The sequence below is a fragment of the Danaus plexippus genome, chromosome 27, assembly GCF_018135715.1.
Source record: "Danaus plexippus chromosome 27, MEX_DaPlex, whole genome shotgun sequence".
NCBI classification, from domain to species: Eukaryota; Metazoa; Arthropoda; class Insecta; order Lepidoptera; family Nymphalidae; genus Danaus; species Danaus plexippus.
This window is the reverse complement of record NC_083555.1, coordinates 4,180,538-4,196,492: the sequence shown is the minus strand read 5'-3', so window position 1 is coordinate 4,196,492 and position 15,955 is coordinate 4,180,538. Positions and strand designations below refer to the sequence as shown.

At 33.6% G+C, this 15,955-nt stretch overlaps 2 non-coding genes across 2 annotated transcripts; one reads left to right on the top strand and one right to left on the bottom strand.

Moving 5' to 3' along the window:
• Window positions 1–5,559: 5,559 nt before the first annotated feature.
• Trnav-cac (transfer RNA valine (anticodon CAC)) lies at window positions 5,560–5,632 on the bottom strand. The gene has a single exon. It is a non-coding gene; the product is annotated as a tRNA-Val (tRNA).
• Window positions 5,633–9,661: 4,029 nt separating this feature from the next.
• On the top strand, window positions 9,662–9,734 carry Trnav-cac (transfer RNA valine (anticodon CAC)). The gene has a single exon. It is a non-coding gene; the product is annotated as a tRNA-Val (tRNA).
• Window positions 9,735–15,955: the final 6,221 nt, after the last annotated feature.

Sequence of the window (15,955 nt, the reverse complement as noted above, 5' to 3'; positions counted from 1 at the left end):
CAACCACAAGTCACTGTAGACTATTTAATGCAACTGTTTCTTGTAAATATAAAAAGATAATTTCAATTCTCTAACACCGGAGGCATTTTAACATTCGAGTGACTTTAAAAAAAACATGAAAACATATCTGTTTAATATGAAATCTGGTTACTGAGAATACATTAATACTGGAAGACACGTTTATAGTCTAGACCAGGTAGAGCTAGGAATAAAAGCTGCACCACCTCTCCAGTTCTATTACTTAATTCTTTTTGTAATTTATTACAAAAACTTATTTTCATAGAATAACTACCTCACTATATGGATATATAGTAACATGATTTTTATATTATAATATTCATTATTGTATATATCCTGGGGTGGTTATGTCTAGATTGCAAGATGACGACTTAGACCATTACAACGTAATACCTCTCGCTGCCCATAATCGGGCCCATCAAGTGCGGAAGTGAGAGGTTTTAGTCCGCAACGCCATTCGTCCATGGTATGATGAGCTGTGTCCATTGGCTCGTCACTCACACATATAATCCACCGATGAAGGAGGAGGCGAATCGCTCCTACTTTCATCAACAAAGTGGAGGGCACGGGAATCGCACCTCTTCCTCCCCTTCCTATCATTAGACTAGGACTCTGTGAGCTTGAGCTCTCATTCGAACTGCGTCGGACCTTACTCCATTCTAGCGAGCCTCCGCCCAGTGACGGTGAACCCCGTCGACTATCTCCTCCTGTAGTTTCCAAAGAGGATACCCAGCAAGGACTGTAGTTGTAAAAACGCTGACCGTGCGATATCCTCGGATCATCTTCACCAATACATTCCTCTGCAATTTGCGCAAAAGGTCCTTGGAGCTCAGGGTGAGAGCTCCTGACTATATAAAAGAACTATAGAGAGCCATACTCCTCATAATACCAACATAGAGTCGCCGGCACGGTCCGCGGGTATTGGGCAGAATATTTCCCCAAGGCAGTTCTACTTTAACTTTTTTATGCAATACATATCTGTATGATTATTGATGATTGAGTGATTTAAGCAAATTGTATTTCTGGTTTCAATAAATTTACTTAACATAAACATTCAAGAAACACTAATGGAAAATTTTGCGGAAAATATTTAGGTTTCAGTATGTATAGTGGCTTAACATGATAAAAAAAAATTGTATTCAAATTCAGGAAATCTACACTATTTACAATTCTTCAGTCGACCTCACCAACTTTACGTAACATAACTACGCTAAGACAGCGTTTCCTAACAAATCTAACCGAACCTCAAACACTTCAAATTAAATCATTAAAACTTTATTTAATTATAATTACTTCACGAAAAAAAAACTATTATGCCGTAGAAAACTAGTCAGACATTTTTTAAATAGTTTTGTCCATACCACACTGTCATTTATAATGTTGGGGAACACAATTAAATTATTTTGCACGGCCACTGGCTATTTTAATGTTACCTAAAACTAGAAGGAACTTTTGTGTTTTATGGAATTTTTATAAGTCTTTATAAATAATACAGTAACAGACTTTTTTCACTAAAACGTATAATATATATCCTTGTATATTTTTTTATTATAACACATTACAGAAAATTGGTTTTTCCTTTACTTGTTCTCAGAAATACCAGAAACAGGAATTTACTCTCGAGGTAAAGATTGCTCAGATGAAGTTATTTAGAATAAAATAATTTTCATGACAGTTAAGTTTAGAAAGTTAGTTTTTATAAAGTACTTTCTCTTATACATATATATAATAAAAAGAAGAGTGCCAGTCAAGTTAAGGAATACCAATAATAACTATGGACTATGAGTATTTATTGAAAATTACTTTAATTCTTAATTTTTTTCTTTAAATATGTATTGAATTTTTTTTTGATAATATTTCAAAAAAAAGGACTCGTTGAAACGATAGTCAATTGTCAAAGTTGTTATTTTGTTTTTTAATTTATATTTTTTTACTAATTTACTGTGTGTATATCTGTACTTTCCGTATACACAGAACGCAATATTTAAAAAAAAACGTCCTGAAAAAATTCACAGTGGAAAGTAATAAAGTAAAGATTTATTTGCATGAGATTGGTCATCAGGCAAGGTATTGTATAAAAATCACTGTAATAAAGATTGTTAAAATAAAAATACGATGAACATTTTTACGAAAAAGGAAAATTTATTGAAAAAAAATATTTTCACATAATATTTTTTATACGTAAATATGGAATTGTGAATTCGAAATAACTATTGAAATATTTAATATATTTAGCTGTAATTTACATTTATTCCGTAAACCTAAAGATCTTTGAAATATAGTCTTGTCATGTTTTGGATACAGATAATTAAAATATTTATACATCATTATACATAGAAACATAAGGTGATAACTTTATAGAACAACAACCGCTCTGTTTCTTACTCTACACAACAAAAGTGCATCCGAAAAATTGGAATCCTCTAGATTAAATTCATATGTATACAGTATGTATGTATGTATGTATGTATGTATGTATGTATATATGTCATATGACGATTTTAACTTTTTTTATATCAATCAGTTTTATAGTTAAATGTTTTGTGAAGTTATTATGTTTAAAGGATATCTTGATCGTTTTTTTATTTAAACTACAAATTTATGCATTTCTTCAGATATAATTACCGAGCAAACAAAGTGTGGTGCCTAGAACGGATTTTACACATTTTATTATATGACATACCCACCATTACGTTCTCCTCAGTATTTAAACTTAAAGGAAATACCGTAAACGTTTAATTCTCATGGGTGTAATAAAAACTTGTGGTATTTTGGTAAACGGTTTGTTTTTCTTATATTAAAACTCTATCTGAAATTATACAGTAGCAAATGTAGAGATTGTATTTGAAGGTCAAATTAAATCAAAAGTATGTTTCAATTATATTGTAATCAACATAAAATTTCTACCAATAACTTTCGAGTCATAAAGTAAAAAAGGCTTATCAACATATATTTTATTATATGTCTTCTATTGTTAATGTTCACTTTGTATAATGAATAATTAAAGACACAGAATGCCATAAAAAACATGTTCACATACCACGAATATTATTTTGTATAGATTTAAAATGAATATCGTGAGTTCCTTTGTTTAAAATGATTTCAAAAGATAAATTAAAACATGTTGTAACTTTAGCTATAACGGTTTAAATATAATGGAAAAGCATCAAGGACTATTTCTTCCTTTGAATGCAATCTGAATTAATTTGAGTTGTTATAGCTTGGAATTTCAGAACAGCTTGTAAACTAGAGGAGAACATCGATATATAAATCCGAACGCTTCCTCTAGGACTAATTTATTCACTGTTGGTAGTAAATAAACTTTAAATTAACTCTACTTATGTATAACCGAACTTTCAATTCAACAACGATCTTTTAAATTAAAATTTGTTGAAAAAAAATCTATAATAATCATACGTATATACCTACATTATCTATTTATTTACGAAAGAAATAATTGCATTGAAACAAAGCTTTCGTTAATTTTTTTTTATGAACATAAATATAGTATTTCGAAAATTTGATATTATGCTTTCTTATGAAATTACTATTTTCCAATAGCTTACTCTATTTTATACCTTTATGTTCGGTTGTGGCGGATTTTCAACCGAATAGATTAAATCATACTTTGTCTAACGTTTGATAATAGCAAAGACAATAAAATATAATACTAGAAGAAATTCTAACACATACTTAGAAGACAATTATTAGAAACAACACAAAAAAGGTACTAACAACTACACTATCACTGCTTTTAAACCTTCCTCGCATTCGGACGACTCAATACACTTCTTGTATCCTAATGCAAACTGAAAAGGATAGGAATAGTTAGTCTGCGTTCATGGTCCTAAACATTTGGACTATTTAAAGACTAGAATGAACAGGTCACTGAGATGATGCGGTCACCTACAGCTTCTTTCAAATACAACCAGGTGAATTGAAAGTCAAACGCGATCCGCACAAGAAAAAACACCATTCATTTAAAACAAATAACATTCCTAAAGAGAAGATAATTTTTACCACGAGTCCGCAATACTTATAAAGATGATTAATATTCCTGTCACCAATTTGAGGATCCGTCCGGGGTCAAGGGACACGAACCTGCGACTCTCGATGGAATTTGACCTTAATTTAAAGTTCATTCAAAGTGTTAACTTCGTGTTACAAAGACGTTAAATTAATTTGTTAATAAACAAATGAATCTTTTACTTTGGACTGGTATTTTATACTCGTTTTATTTTTTTTATTTTTTTCAAATAACATTAAATGTTCATAATTTTGATGATAGATCGATAACTCAAAATATTTTATACTGTAAATAACTGTGGGTACCTTTGTTATCTATTTCTATGGCATTTGTTTCAGTGTCACCAAGTGATATAAAAAAAATTTAAGTCTGGAAGGCAAGAAAATTAGATTTCAATGGGGGCATATAATGGGGGTTTAATTGTACTGTACCGTAAATTCTTGGTCAATAATAGCTACTATGAAAAATGTTTTGGGATAGCATAATCGTACTGATTTTCTATTTCTTACATATTCTTCCTCTTCTATCGTATCAGGCGTTTTTTAGAATTTCCAGATCACTGCTAGCTTTATGGTTCTTTGGTATTTTAGGGCCAATAACATATAGTTCGGGGTAAAATATGAATTACAGTGATAATTTTTGGCACAATTAATATGTCACCCATCCGTAATGTTTTAGCTTGCCATAAGAAGTGGAAGTACATACGACAATGTGTTGGTTTGTGTGTGTATAGTTTAAAATTAATTAAGAATAAGTTAGTAACCCAAACAGATATACATATATGACTGTCCAAAAAAAAATCTACTAAAACATATCTTAACACTTACATTTAATTCAAAATTAAGTTTCAATTCAAAATTCAATTAAATTTGTAGGCACTGATGCTTACTAAAGGCTTGAATAGTCATTATTAGTATTCTATTAAAGTAACATTGTTTGTCTTAACAATAGTTTAATTGATATATTAATTTCAACATTACTACTTCTATCTTTATTATCGATGTGATATTTACTGTATGCAACACGTTATATCACAGGAACAAACATGAGCAATAGAAAGTAATGGAAAATTATTAGAATGATTTAATTCGGATTAATTAATTTCGTGGTTCCTCAAAATTACAATATTTTTTATTTATACTTAAATATATACTTAAATAGCACAAACTTTAAGTTCATATTTAAATAGCAAAAATATATGAGTGAAAACATCAAATAAATCACTTCAGACTTACTGTAGTATTAACAAACAAGAATTCAATTAAACAGAGAAGACTTCGCATGTGAATCAGTTTTTAAATTTTTGGTCAAAATACATCATTAATGTTTGTTTTTGTTTGAAATAAAGGCAACGTGCAGTTAAAAATTTTTCATATTTAAATATGCATTACTCGTCATTAATGTTATAAAAATAGCAGACTTTTTATTTCAAAAAAATTACAATCTATATTAATGGGAATGCATATGAGAAAAACACCAATATAGTAAATATACACTAAAGAAAAAGAAAACATTGTTTCCGCCCGGGATCGAACCGGGGACCTTGTGCGTGTGAAGCACACGTGATAACCGCTACACTACGGAAACTACGTTCTAATCATCAGAAATCAGACTTACATACATACATACATTTTAAGTCATATAGATCTATGTACATTCTATATGTTGTCTAAAATATTTATATAAAGATAGATTTTTCAAAGTCAAAGATTATTCAATACATCCCAATATTCACGTTTTTTCCAACATCGAAGTTCTTGATCCTGCGAGAGAATTCAAATTTGGAGAAACTTATATTAATAACTTTTTCGTGACGTCATTTACCGTAAGCTATATTTTTGCTGTAAATTAATATGAGTGTTTTTTAAAATAGTTTTAAAATCTTAATGTATTGTTTTCTATTATTTTACTGACAAAGTAACACATAAGATGTAATATCTACTTGAAATCCTTATTCTTACTTATCCTTATTCTAAAAATGTAACCACAAAGAATGGCGCCCACATGCATTCATCTTAAAGATTACAGACCTAAACATCTCTGTTGCGGGTGCGTTGCCAAGCTTAGTTGTTGAAGAAAAGGTAGGGTGAGAATAAGGAAATGGCAGGAACGGGTGGGAACAGGGAAAGGGCATGTGTGTGAAACATGTAATTTTTTTTATAGTAGATTTAAAAATAATGAATATTTAATGGTGTATTTTATAGGTTCGTCCCTCTCAGAATATATTTTGACATACGAATCCGAGTAAAATTAGGTTCCTTTGTTTTTCTTTCGTCAGAATCTTGTGAATTCTGTCGGTTTAGTCATAATTTTAGGGAACCCTTGAAAAAAACAGATATTTTTCACTAACGCGAGCAGTTACGTAACAAACAATTACGATCAATTAATTTTAAACGTATTGTATAAATAAAATGATAAAAAAAAACTGCCGATTCCTCCTCAATATTCACACGTATAAAACTCTTCTCTTAAAAAAATATTGGAAGCAGAGAGAGAATAATATACCATGAGCCGAAAATTTAAAACACTAACCAAAATCTATTAAAATAAATACAATTATAAAACATTAAATATCTAACTATGAAACGACTGGTGGTGAGAGTGGAAAAGTTGTTTCTGATACAGAATATGGGTGTAGAATATTAATTAAGAGGATAATGTTAAATCTGTAATTAAGGGCGTGTATGAATTTTTAAAGATATCACAAGTATTTTGAAAATATTTACAAAATGTACAGGGTGTTGTAAGATTTATGCTGACAGTTCAAAAGACTGATTTTAAATCGTCTATCTGAGACTCAAGGTCTAAGCTCTAGGTACCAAAATATAGTTATGGATTAAAATAGTTTGTTTACAAGCTTTTAACGACTATGGGTCGTAAAAAATATCTTATTTTATTGGCACTATCTTCAAAACTTTGTTTTGTTAAAATTATATTAAGATGAATAAAATAAAATTAGCTAAAGGGATGGTCTAGATAAAAAGTCCTAAAATCCTTTTATCGATCTTTTGCCTGTTTTTTCTTTTTTAGAAGAACGTTTTGTCGGACTAAGTAATGTTCTGAGATCCTTACATTATTGCCAGGTCTAGAGTGAATCTAGAAGGTGGTGTACTCTACACCTATTACGTGGTACCCATAAGCACTAATCGCTAGCCCTTCGAACTATTACCTGAGTTTATCCAATCTTAGGGTCTTAAATACTCATTACCTTAAGGTATCTTAAATCTCACAAAGTGATACTCACCACCTTCAACACCTAAGGGAAATGAAAATTCAAATACTCTTAGATTTATGTTGGTTAGTTCATCACATAAAATGACGTGACATTATTTCTCTCAGAACTATATTTACAACTTGAATAGGTTGTCCCGAATGATAATTGTTTTTATTTAATCTTTAGGATTTATGTTTATAAAAATAATATTTTACACTACATCGCCCGATTAGATACTTAAGCCAAACAGTTTTTCTCCTGTAAGTATATTATTATTCAATAAGTTTGCAGTATATTTCTTAAATAAGCGGTAGGATTGTTTTATGAGGCTTGCATGTGTCTATGCAGAAAATATCAAGTAGGTGAGGTATTTTGAGGACAGTTTTATTAAAACTCCTGTTCATTCTCTAATACCTGAAACTACACGTGAAGGTCGAACAGGATATTCGAAAAATAGTCAGGAATTTCATACTTCGAAATACAACAACCAGGAGCTTTACGGAGGTCGATTAAAAAATTATGTAACGGAGATTGTAAGTCATTAAGACAAGCTAACATTTCGCTTTCTTATTAGAATCTTATGATTTATTTGAGGATGTTTTATTGAGCTACAAGTTTATTATACACACAATGAAATAAAGAACATACTACGTCGAATAACTAAACAAAACAATCCATTGTAGAATGGATTTGTAGAAACTTTACAGATATAAACATGTATACTTAACCTTAACTTAACCTTAACCTTAACTTAGCCTTAACCTTATCTTAACCTGAACCTTTTTTAACTTTAAATAATATATAATTATATTTTTTTTATGATAATATTAGATACGTCAAATCATTTGATTGCGAGAATCATAATTAATGATTTATCTTAGTAATTCGACTTATTAATTTATGAAATTTAAAAACCGAAAATTACAGTCCTATGTTTCACAGAATTTTCGTAAATGGATTTTTTTTTGAGAATTTTTAATACAAGTAAATGAACATTTATTTAAAAGTTACAGAAAAAATGTTACTTGTATTTTAATTTACTTTAAATTTAAGACTTTGAAAGGAAACCAATATATATATATACTATATCCCCTGAGATCATATACAGAGTTGTATTGAAATCTTTCCTTAAATTTCCAACTCAACGTTATTGAAGTCACAATTTAATTTTAATAACTTATACAATAGTTACAAATTTCTGAGCAAATGAATTGAAAACTGAATATAAATTTAAATAATAACTTTACATTAGCAGTTAACGGTAAAACTACGAGTTATAATTTAAAGAATAGTTGTAGTATTAGAAGAGATCTGAACTAGATTCCGGCCAAATAACCGATACACATTTATGGAAAATGCTAAAATTGCTACTTAGAATTTATATTATATATAACGATTCTCTCACTTAATACAGGAAGTTAGCTGATGTGAATATCCCTCGAACGTAACAACAATGTACATTTATCAAGAGTGATAAATTAACATTCACACTTATTGTGCTTTCTTACACTTATTTCTCACTATTAGCTAAAATATATTTCCTTCAAAACGACCAACGATGTGCCTTCATCAATAAATCGTAACTTATTAATTCTGTTAATTGATTATCATAATTTTAGTCGCCATTGTATTGTGCAGGCTCACGTCGAGTAGATCGTTCAACAATGAATAGAATATAATTTAAATTATATAAATTTTTGGATATATATTATTTTAACAATAATATTCATGCAAAAATATTTTTATATGGACTGAATTAAATAAAATTTTAATATACGATAGATTTTCTAACTCACTGTTGTTTAATTTAGTTGTACGTAATGAATTAAACATTGGAATTGGTGATTTTTTTAACATAACACATTTATATAGGAGAAAAAATAATAATTATGTATTCTTAACGTCACTGATTAAAAGTCTTTTGTTGTTTAAATAAAGTCTATCAAAGTTAAAGAGGACGGTCTATGACACAACAAGTCTGCGTGCTAATTTATTAATGAAATTTTATTTAATTTTAAACATTTAAATGTAAATCTTTTTACTAATTTCGAAAAGAATATATATTAATGTCAGGAAGTCGCAAGAACTTGTTTTATTCAGTTTTGTTGACATTGGCAATGCAACAATTTTTTCATCGAATAACCAGTCCCACGGCAGGATTGATTCCTTCGTTGTTGCCTCTTTCCTCCTCATGATCACAGCAAAGTATTGCAACAGTTTATCTGCGTGTGTGTGTGTTCTTATTATAATTTATGCGTCTTCAAGCTAGAGTCAATAGGCTGTTACTGAGATGGCGCCTTCCGAATCTACAATCACATATCAACAAGTATAGTCAGACACTATCCAGTCGAAGTAAAAAAATTATTACAATCAGAATATCTTTTATTGATATTTTCTTAACAGTTTCCGTAGTGTAGCGGTTATCACGTGTGCTTCACACGCACAAGGTCCCCGGTTCGATCCCGGGCGGAAACATTGTGTATATATTTTTTATTCCCTATATTAGAGGTAGGGAGAGGAGCTTGGATTGTGGAGGTGAGCGTTTAACGCGCGTTAGATAGGAGCCCCTTAAACTTACACCTGGGTCGCAAGTCCCAGGCAATGTTGAAGCTCCTCTCACTGCGACGCGATGGACCCGGCACCCGCACGGTGAATCCATTGAATGCTAAGAGGTTTCGTCTCTTCATATATACACTCTAATCATATAAGAATGATTAAGCGGCCTATAAAACGGTTTTAACAAATTTTTAATTTCAATCTTTTCATTTCTAGCCAGTGATGATACGCTTAATAAATATTTTGATTATAAATTAATAAATCTAAGTTATATCCAAGATAAAAGACTGTGATTAACATGTAATTAACAATTAATTGAACTATATTTTATTTGACATTATTTCCTTTATTTATTACTAGAAACACATATTTATTTTCATGCACACAGACGTAACTTGAAGGGAATAGAAATAAAAATAATTCACAAACGATCACGTCTTTTCAAAATTTCGTACAATTAAATTTATAGCACGAAAAATAGGAATTAAAAAAAATGACATTCTAAATGAGACATTAATGCCAACGACATAAAATAGATTTAACAATGAAAGCATATTCATCTTAAAATTACACTTAATACAATTTCCATTAATTTAAGAAATAACAATTAGGTATTTGTACTTACAGAGCATAAAAAGCAATTAAGTGATTTCATCGCTCACGTCAGATTCGGTTATCTGAGTGAGTTCAAGACAATAACCAAGATAATGAGCTTACTACGAGTAAGTCAATAACTATTGACCGTAGACTAGACAGTTAATTATTTACATTACCTTGAACTAATATCTCGTCTGGAGACAATTCATTTATAAAATTAAGACGGCTTCAGTAATAGTTAATTTGGTTCCCTTGATCTCATGTCCGGTTTAAGTCAAGAAGTATTCAAAGTAAGATGTGACAGCAACATCATCATATATGTATATTAGTTAAATATAACTAACCTTACACTATTAGTAAATTAATTTATTGTCTTACACAATATTTTTCGTCTTCAGAATCTTATTACCTAAGTCGAACTTAAAATTAATTTCTATGTACCGCTTTATTTAATTTAATGACAGTTAAAATGTTTTTTCATTTATTTTCTGGTGTTATTTGTCCTCTAAAAAGAGGAATTGACACCGATATTAACCATGCATTTCAATGTTCAGATTTAAGACAAAAATGAATTTTATTTAAGGGCTAATAATATATTCTTAGAAACAAGGTAAGAATTGACTTTTTAAAAAATAACATTCGATACAATTCCACCGCTAATTTATTAAATTTACACAAAAATAAAAACAATTCTAAATGAATAACTTTCAACTATCTTGATTTAAACTAATCGTTAAATGAAATCCGAATATAACACAATCGAAAGATTTAAACACACTTCGAAAATCTACTAACGACTAAACTATCACACCAACGCGCGTTACGAACGAAAAAGAGCCCTGATGTCCTCTGACAACTGCTTATATGTCGTTTGAGTCTCTCCTACCCTCTCATATTCCTACATTGATTCTCTCCTACCCTCTCATATTCCTACACGGCCTTTCCTGACATGAGCACGTCCCCGGGCTCCTTTGTGTTTAACTTTCTTGACGTCCAAAACGTAGTATTAGCACCAAGGGCAGGAAATTCTTTTCATTCGCACTAGACGTATTCAGTTTTGAATGTCTTGACATTCCAGACGGGCTTGGTTGCGGCTCAGTCCCCTCCACAGGCAGGTCAACCTCCTGAGGCAAGTTGGCGTCATGACACAACTCTTCTCCCTCATTGTCTACGTCTGAAATTGAGAAATATAACGGCAGAAATCTTTTCGATTTTTGATTTAACTCAACAGTAACATCATGGTTAACGTCAATGTAAAGTGAGCTAAACAAACATAGCCCACACAAAGTGGTTGTAAAACATCCCAATAACCAACCACTTGGGGCGGGACTTGTCGGAAGATCGCCCCCTCACACCTCGTCAGAGACCCACAAGGAATTGCTTGAGGCATGACTTGGTGTGTGTGTGAAGGTTATCATAAAAACATGTTCCAAAACATACCATCTGATACAGGCAATGTTGGCCGACCAACATCCCATAAATAAACTCATGATCTTTTACAACCACAGCTCGATAGACAACTCACTATCAAAGTCAAGCTTCCGAACATACTAAATTAATTCCTAACCAAGAGACTAGATTCTCAGGATAACGTATCCGATGCACTCCAAGATAAACAATTATCCCAGAATCAGCCTCCTCCCGAGATAACCAGCCCGATGCACTCCAAGGCAAACGGTTATCCCAACCTAAGCGTCCCCTCCGGGATAACCGGCCCGATGCACTCCAAGGCAATCGGTTATCCCAGACACAACACCACTTCTAGGACAACCGGGCCCGATGCACTCCAAGGCAAACGGTTGTCCCAGGCACAGCGCCACTTCTGGCATAGCCTGTCCGATGCACTCCAAGACAGCTATCCCAGACCCAGAGATCTAACCTCTAATACAGCGTGTCCGATACACTCCAAGACAAACGCTCACATCGTAACAAGTAACTCATGTCTCCTCGCTTTAACCCCAATACATTTAGAGATTTGTGTCAAAACAAAATTGAAATAAAAAACACAATGGGATTAAGTTTCAATAAAATCTCAAAAGGAGTTTTAGTCAAAATTTCAGGCAGAATAAGGCAAATACCTCACCATCAAAGAAAGCAGAACACACATCGGGAGTCCATTCTCCCTTCCACGGGACCATATATTCCGCAGCTGCTCGAGTCGATTTGCCGTATGAGCCAGCTAACATCTGCAGCTCATATCGGCAGTGTGATAGTGTCTTCATAACCCGGTATGGTCCCCGCATACATGAGTCCAGCTTCCTTGTTGACTGAGCCACCTTGCTAACAAAAACTAAGGAATGTAGTTCAAAAGAGTGAGCCGGTTTACGTCTCTAGTTAGCATAGGCATCGTGACGAGCTTGGTTGGCACGAAGGAGTTCAGATGCCCTCTGACGACTCATCTGACGAAGGACTTCTCGATTACCACTTGAGCCTTCAACAGTAACGTCTCGTATCAAACTACGTATGAGCGGTGTGGCAGCTTCAGTACCTATAAGCAGGTTTAAGGCAGAATATTGAGTTGTCTTGCGTTTTGTTATGTTTAGGATCAGCTGTAACCTCAACAAAACAGCTGGCCAAGTCCTTGACCCAATTAAGGAAATCAGTGCTTTGAAACATGCGTCCCCGATCAGTGACAATTAATTTTGGAGTTCCAAAGAGAGACACCATGGTAGTGAAGTGTTGCTTTAGTTCGTCAGTGTCTTGTCGGAACATGGGATACAATAAACAAAATTTTGAAAACGCGTCTATAATAATAAGTAAATGACGGTGACCGTCGGTTTCTGGTAGGGGGCCCAAGGTGTCCATATGGACTGCCTCAAATGGTTTTCTCCCATGAATGAATGAGCCGTGAAAGAGCACGAGCTACCTTTTTATGAGAAAGGCAAACAATGGGAAATGTATTATTTTTTTTGCAAATGTTCTCAACCCTGAGAACTAAAAGTGTTTTGTTATCAAGTCTACAGTTTTATCAACCCCTTGATGATCATCTTCGTCGTGAAAAATACACATAAGACAGTCTATGGCCTTTTGGAATATAACAACAAAAATTATGATTTTCACCAATAGGTGAGAGCTTGACTTAAAGGAAGTCATAACGACTGGGGTGTAACTGCCCATCCACCAGTTTTTGTTTTAGAGAGTGAGTTTTCTCGTCAGAAGTCTGAGCAACTTGCGCCCAATTTAACGGTCTCTTAATGGTACATAAGTTAACCAGATTGCGGCTAAGATAATCTGCATGGGACAAAAAACAACCTTTTCTATATTCCAGGTTAGAATCGAATTCTTGGAGGTATACCCACCACCAAGCCACCCTTGGCAACAAGTCTTTCTTACGTTGGGTAAGTTTTAACGCGTTACAGTCAGTAACCACGATGAAGTGTGCAACCACAAGATAATGTCTGAAATACTCTAATGCCTTAATCACTGCCAGCGTCTTCAGTGCGTACGAGTGCTACTTCCTCTCAGCCCCCTGAGTGAGTCTACTACAATAAGACAGTACTCGTTTACGATTTCCCTTATGCACTCTCATCATGACGGCTCCGTAACCAATCGAGCTCGCATCTGTGTACTATTTCTATTGGCAGCGTAGGATCATAAATGGCGAGTACTGGCTCACTTGTAAGACAATCTATAATGTACTCACGAGCGGCTTGTTGTTCAGCTCCCCAAGGAAAATTAACTCCCTTTTTAGTAAGTGCCGCTATGCAAGGAACCCTTTGGGCAAAACCCAGCTATATACCGCCTAAAATAGCTATCTAATCCCAGAAATTGCCTTACTTGCTTAATATTTTTTGGTACGGCTGAATCAATTAAGGCCCGCACTTTCTGACGACTTGGCCTATCCTGACCTTTACTAATCGTACGACCCAGGTATTCAATAGTGGTAGCTAAAAACGAGCATTCCTTTATTATGTGCTTTTCAAGCAAATCTGTTATTATGTCACGACCACGGATCGTTTCAGCGTGTGAGAGTTGATATGACCGATTATACACAGGAATGCTGGATTTAAGTTTAATTGACATGCTGCCTATGTTTACGGTTGATGTAGCAGTTCCCGTAATAAAGTACCGAGAGAATTCATTAATTATCCTCTTAGTAACCCTCTCTAAATAGTTACCTACCAGAGGTGTATCAATTGTCATCGAAACAAACTCAGACTGAACAATCATCACCATTCATTCATAAAATATGTGCATGGTGCGAGCCTAGATAACTTAACGCCCTCACTATTTGATAAACTCCCTGATAACCGTTCGATTTTGGGTCTCTTACTACACAAAGCTTCTTTTTGCCCCAACTGCCCACAGAAAAAGCACCTGATATCACTCAGATTACGTTTACGTGAATACTCCAGAGATCGTCTATCTGTCGTAACGTTTCGCAATTCTGAACGCGAGTATAGTTGTCTCGAAATACTAATTGTATTTGGTTTAACATAGGTTGAAAAGAATTCGACTAAATCATTCGGAAATAGTTTAGCATTTGTCGCCGTAGCCCTAATATTTGGATCAGTGACACTGCGAATAATTATAACCGAAATAAGCTCCTCACCGAGTCCTTGCACTATACGTAAGCAAAGTATCGACCGGCGTACATATTACGCGTACGTTGGATAGTGATCGGAATTCTTAGTCATAACTTCAAAAAATATTCCAGCAAAATCTGGTACTTCAGGACATAAAGGTTTGAATTCTTTCTTAGAATTGGTCCAACTACGGTAGCTAGACACCCATTCATTGAGCCAAGATTTCGCATCCCCTAGCAAACAATTTCCTATTCGCGAAAGGCATTCTAAATCATTCCAATTGTTTAAAACTTTCGCGCAATCAACTTGTATGCACTAATCGTCAAAGTTGTGTAGATTTGGGTCAAAGTTCGAAATATAGTAATACCGAGATTTTTCAGCCGTACTAATTGATCTGATGGCATTAGCAATGCAATCGGTAACACTCGCCTGTACTAATTCCAACGGTATACCCGCGTCGCCTACCTGTCGTGATCGAGCGAGGTCTCGGATCCTGATGATGATAACATTCTGAATGGTAGCTTCACGTCAAGTCACATGCGTCGGAGAAAGCAGATGCCCTATCGACGATAATTCACGCATTCTATAGGGTACACGACGATCGGAAACGCGAGATATATCGCGGACGGGCGTTGGTGTCTGCAACTGTCGTGATGACTGCCTATTACAAACGCTACCGGGCGTCAAACCTTTGTAACGCAATTCCTCATAGTCGTGTGAATTCACCGACGCGCGGTGCGGCATGGACGAAGCCCTTGTTTTCGCCTCTAAAGTTTTAAGACGAGACATCATTGTCTCCCTATCAAGTCTCAACATGTTATTCTCATCAAAGGATTGCTCACGGGAACTATTACCCTGACTCTAGCTACGATCACGACGAGAATTACTATCAAGACCACTGCGGCTACAATTGCGTTCACGTTCAGACATTTTAGTAACAAAATAAAATAATTAAATAAGTGTGATCGCTAGAAATTAACGTATCAACAAACAAACGCAATAAAAGCTTACTCACCG